Genomic DNA, 6,435 nt, shown 5'->3' with positions numbered 1-6,435 from the left:
TTTGCTCTCATATACATCAGTATATAGGCGAAAAGAAAACCCTAATACTCGTAAGGAAATAAGGTAGGGAGTGATCCTGTGCTTCGTGCACATCACCCCACTTGGGTGGAATCACAACAAGTTCAACCGATACTGATATTTAGTAAAAACATATAATTACAAAAAATAAAAAGATATCAACAGATACTTTATGAATTTAATAAAAATTCAATTGCTCTATAAGGGGAGCAAATGTTTGGTGTATAAAGGGGAGCACATGTTTATTGTAGATGAAAATGTGTCATTGTGTCAAACTTTTGTTTTCCAAATTACCAAATGAAAGAACTTAATTTCACTTTTAACTAGAGGCTAGGGCACATGCGATGCGCATGCAAATCAAATTTTAACAAAATTTGATCAAATAAATAATAGGTGGGGCTATTGTCAAAATTTGACTTGCACACACATCGCGTATGCCCGGCCTCTTGTTATTATTAAAAGGGAATACCTCTTTGGTGTCTCATTTTGTAAAGCTGCTTCATGAAGTAACTGCTAGGGTATAATAGTAAAAACACTATCACTCCAACTGCCAGCCCCACGTCTACATATAACACGTACAGTTCCTTTCTTCGCTGTCTTTCCTTTTCATACCAAAACTTCTGTGATGCTCCCAAGTGGTATGGGAGCATCATACTCCCAATGAATTACAGCCCTTAGATTGAACATAGATAAATCACAGCCCTTAGATCAAATCCAAAAACTAAAAATAGGGTGGTTTTGTTATAAAACGAGGCGGTTTTGACCTAAAAAACGGAGGATTACTTACCACAGAACATGCAACACTTACCATTTACTAAGGCAACACTTACCATTGTATAAGGCAGAACTTACCACACTTGTATGGTAAGTTCTGCCTTGGTGAATGGTAAGTGTTGCCTTAATGAATGGTAAATGTTGTCTGTAATTCATTGGGAGTATGATGCTCCCATACCACTTGGGAGCTTCATAGCCATTTCCTTTTCATACAGACTCTTTTTTTTTTTGGTAAAATAAGATGCATTGAACAAAAATTAAGAGTTTACAAACCGGCGGTATACAACCCCAATCAAATCAAATCTGCATAAAATAAAATAGCAATACAATGGAAGATAATAATGTTTGGATGAGACACTTAATGATATCCGAATGAGTTGATTTTTGGTACACTTGTTCTATTCGACAAGCTCTACGAAGTGAACGTTTTCGATTATCAAACCGAGACCGGAGCGGCGGCGATTCGCCCCGCACAGCACGGTCCCTCCGTCCCAATACAATTAGGCATGTAAGGGTAGATATGAAAATCTCCCACCGAAATTGGTGCGTCATTTGCCAACGCATCCGCACAATGATTTATTTCCCGGTAGATGTGCTTGATGGACACGGCTTCAAACTCTTCTAGGAGGGACTTGCAATCAAGTAAAATGTTACCATGTGGGTGGTTTATTGTTTGGTGATCACCAATCAACTGTATCACACCCAAAGCATCAACTTCAATTTCTAAATTCTTAGACATTTTCTGCCTATGCCAAAACCAGGCCATCGCGCAAGGCCAAAATTTCAGGCTTCTATGGAATCCACCAACCCATCTGCCAAGGTGGTCACGGAGAATACCTCCCGTTCCAGGCGTTCCTACTGTACCCAAAGCCACATTAAAAGCTCCATCTGTGTTTAGCTTGACAAAATTTTCACTAGGAGGAACCCACCCCGCACCAATGTCATTTCTCTGTCCCTTAGGTTTGTCCTGGACCAAGAAGTGCCATTCCAAAGATTTGTTTAAGATAGTCTTAGCAACAGAAGAGGGATCCGTCCAATTCGAGTTAGAGTTAAATTCGAAGATTCGCTTATTTCTATCCACCCAAATATGCCAAATAGCAAAGAGAAAGATGACCTGCCAAAGGGTGCCCGAGCAGTGTGTACGCGGAATCTTGGCATTATTGAAAATCCAGTTGAAGGAGTTGTTCTGAGAGTTAAGCAAGGGAAACTGAATTGCTGCCCAAAAGGACACAGCTCGGGTACAAATGCGGAGAACATGACAAGCAGTTTCAGACACAGAAGGGCACCAACAACAGTCCGGGGAGGTGGTGATATGCCGAGTAAAAAGATTACTACCTGTAAGAAGTCGATCCTGAACAGCAAGCCAGACAAAGTGATGGATACGAAAGGTACACAGGAGACGCCAAATCCATTTCCAATGGAGGTGGGAGGTGAGCGATTCCATGGGGGTAATGAGAGAATGGGCAGAGGTGGAACTAAACTCACCATTCGGAGTGAGATGCCAAATGATGCGATCAGGTTGGTTGTTGAACCACTGGAACGTGGTTTTGTAGATTGAATTAAGAATGGACTCCGGGAACTCAAAGGAAGTAATGCCAAGGTTCCAGCTAAAATTTGTCCAACAGTCACGAACTAAAAGATCAGATTCATGGTTGTGAAGAGGGCCCTCGATCGATCGAAGGATCCCATCCCCCAGCCAGTTGTCCCACCAAAAGGAGGTAGAAAGGCCATTGCCCAAACGAACACGAGTACCCTTATCAACGAGTTTCTTCCCTGCTTGAATACCCCTCCAAGTGGTGGAGCCGTGGAGGTTTTGGAGCATCTCCTGCCCGTGGAATGGTAACGATCTTGAAGAATGCGAGTCCAAAGCGGGTCAGAATTATTGGAAAACTTCCAATTCAATTTTGCCATTGCAACCCTGGATTTCCGCAACCCAAGACCCCCTAACTGCTTCGGTTTTGTAACGTTATCCCAACCAATAGCGTGAATTTTCTCCATGCATCTTTTCGAGGGTAAAAAATAACCAACCATATTTCAGATTATTCTGTCCCGTTCAGTTCAGTACTGTTTTCGGCTATTCAATAGTAAAAGCTCCTGAGATATGAAATCTTTGTCTAAAAGCTCTGTTTCAAGCCAGTTCATACCAAAAAGAAGGTACAAAAGCAGCAAACCTACCCACTCTCTCTTCTCTCTCCATTTGATGTGCATATTCCACTATTCGATGTAATACTAGAGGTCGGGCACATGCGATGCGTGTGTAAGTCAAATTTTGATTATTTTGTCAAAATTTGATTAACCAATAAGCGATAAGCTATTGTGTATATGTTGCCAACATAATCAAAATTCGATTTTCACATGCATCGCGTGTGCCCGGCCTCTAGTTGTATATAACACCCTTAGTTCATGGGGGTTTAAGATAATTTACCCTTACCTTTGTGAACGAGCGTATAGTACACCATGAAAAAGAAGATGCTCTACAGGGTGATTTTGGGTGGAGAATTGGGAGGGGAAAGAGAGCCGCATTAGTAAAAGGTTGTGGGGTATTTGTGAGAAGAATGATTCAAAAATATGAGAATGGTACAGTAACGACGACAATAATTAACATGTTATAAAATTATGCTGATAATAAAAGAACCATTGCATAAAAATATATGAGTGAAATTAGTTCTTCAGAAATGTGTGATACAGACTTCACGCGTTCTGTCTGTGTACGACCATTCGGACGGAAGTTAGAATTTCTTCTCCGCGTCACGGGCTGTTCACACGGCTCTCACCCGATTTGGACAGGAATTACAGAACGCTTGGGAAACCTCAGGCTTCACCCTCCTAACAATATCAAGCACATTTGAATTTCATCATCATTTTTTGGAGGTGTGTAAGTGCATATATAGCCGAGCGAACAATTAAGAATATACATACAAGATCAAGCAACATCACCGATGAAGTATGTGGATCAGAAGGTGGTCAACAAAGCTGTTCGAAAGACTGGGAGGAGAGCAAAGGAAGTCCGGCAACCACCACCATCATCGTCATCATCATAAGGTCACTGGGCCCTGGAAGGAGCTAGCGTTGTCATGTTCTGCATAGCTTCGATCGGTTGCATCGTTCCAAAATCTTTGCTATCCAGAATGCGTGACCAATATATAATCCAATCCAATCCAATCTCACACTCTAATCTCCTTGTTAAAAAAACAGGATTGAAGCACTTGATTTTGTGAATCCATGAATTTATAGCGATACAATGGAAAGTAAATTGGTACTCATTGACGTAAACGGAGCTTGCTTTCTAGTAATGATCAAACTCATTTTAGAGTCCCTACCTACAAAAAGGATTGATCAGGTGGTCTAATCTCATCAAATTCTCAAGCTGATATCTACGGTACTCTTCTAAATATATTAGTGTGTATGTGTGTGCACATATACAGTATACACATACAAATTTCATATAGTACTAGCTGTACGCCAAAAATCGAACAAATTCCAGACATTCTTCCGTTAATCACGTATTGAACCTCAATCGCACAAGCAGGGCGGGAGTGGGAGAGCGGGGGATCATAGAAGCTTCACATGTGAGTGTGAGCATATATGTGCATACACGCATATGTACATGTTCCACGTTAGTCCTCGTTGTGACCAAAAAAAAAAAAAAAACGAATTCTAGACTTTATTTCGCTACTCACATTTTGAAACCTTAGTTGCACAAAGATGGGGGAGGGGCTGGAGGGGAGAGCAATTGAAACCCACAAAGTAAACGAAACTTGAATTTTTTCATGATTGTATTCCATCATCTCTTAGTACTTTAAAAACACTAATTATTGATATATAATAGGTCTTGATCCAATTTAAAATGAGGGACATACGAGCATTTTACCGAAATAATTTTTTTTTGACCCACTGAGGGTAAAATGGTCACATCTCTTTATATACGAATGATTTTTTTTTTTTTAATCCAAACTACTTGGGTTAGAAAGCAAATTGAACAAGCTTACCAACGGTTCAAACCACATGCAAATCGGATTTCGGGAGTGTGTGTATCAAGTTCTCAAAGTTTGACTTGTTTTGGATTGTGGGATGCGCCTGGGGCGCATTTAAAGTGCGCCTGGACGCATAGAATTGCGCCTTAGGCGCAATAATGCTTTAAAAGACGTCAAACTTTAAAGGGTTGCCCTGGGCACTCCCGAACTCCAATTTGCGCGTGGTTTGAACTGTTGAAAAGCTTGTTCAATTTTCTTTCTAACCCAACCAGTTCGGATAAAATCTCTTTTTTATATCAAGAGATGTAACAATTTTACCCTTAGTGGTCCAAAAAAATAATTCATTTCGGTAAAACGCTTGTATGTCCCTCACTTTAAATTGGATCAAAACCCATTATGTATCAATAGAAAGAATTTTTGAGGTACAAAGAGATGATGGAATCCAACCATTAAAAAAAAAAATATCAAGTTTCGCTTATGAAAATTGGGTAGAAAGAAGACCACTACAAAAATCGTCAAGGCCACCAAGACTAAAACACGTTCTACGTTCCATTCAATGATCAAATCCCAAGTTCGTACGTATTTCTTAATTGCTTAAGTGTTTCAAAATTTTCATGGAGCATCTACATTTCATCGAAGCATAGGAGAAATTGTTTCTAAGAGTTTTTACGTTGTGTTGGTAGTCATATCTTCCAAAATTTGGCTTCGAAACTACATAAGCCCCGCTTTCGGCGAATGACGAAACAGTTTTTCACACGGTTCGATGAAGTGCAAATTATTTAGAAACTCTTTGAAATTCACTTAACCAACGAAGAAATACCTACGAACTAAGGATTTGATCACCGAATCAAACTTAGAACATGTTTTAGCCTTAGTCGCCTTGACGATTTTTGTAGTTGTTTATTTCTACCCAATTTTCACGAACGGAATTTAAATATTTTTATGGTTGGATTGGAGCGTCTCTTATTACTTTAAGAACTCTAATTATTTATATATAATGGGATTGATTCGATTAAAAATAAGAGACATATGAGCGTTTTTTGAAATGGATTATTTTTTTGAACCATTGAGGGTAAAATAGTCATATTTCTTGATATACAAATGATTTTTTTAACCTAACTGCTCGGGTTAGAAAGAAAATTGAACAATCTTTTAAATGGTTCAAACGATGTACAAATCGGAGTTCGGGAGAGTGTCCAAGGCACGCACATACGATAGAATTCAGAGAAAATTTCACTCTATATAAATTACGTATACAAAGTTACAAAAAACTCTGCGGGTACCAAAACCGGCTCACCAACGGGAGCCACACCGGCTCCCCACTCTACCTCACCCTCTCAGCTGTCACATTGCTACACCACCACCCCTATCTCTAGACAATATCACATTATATAGAAAACAAGAGGAGCTTTGTCCGACGCCAAATAAGGATATGGCACACAAAATAACCAAGGCTCCTCTTCAATGCACTGCAATCTGATCTTTACAGGCTCCAGCTGCAACTGAATTCCACAGCTTTCAGAAAGCCTATTTTCATGAGCCAATACTTAACAATCTGATAGGTTGAACATGTGTCCTCCGACACCTGGTGATTTTTCCCCTACACTCGCAACTCATTCCACTTGGGTAGAATTCAACAAGATGGACAGACAGACGTGGATATGTTGAG

Source organism: Rhododendron vialii, chromosome 3a (genome assembly GCF_030253575.1).
Source record: "Rhododendron vialii isolate Sample 1 chromosome 3a, ASM3025357v1".
NCBI lineage: Eukaryota > Viridiplantae > Streptophyta > Magnoliopsida > Ericales > Ericaceae > Rhododendron > Rhododendron vialii.
This window is presented reverse-complemented; position numbering follows the sequence as displayed.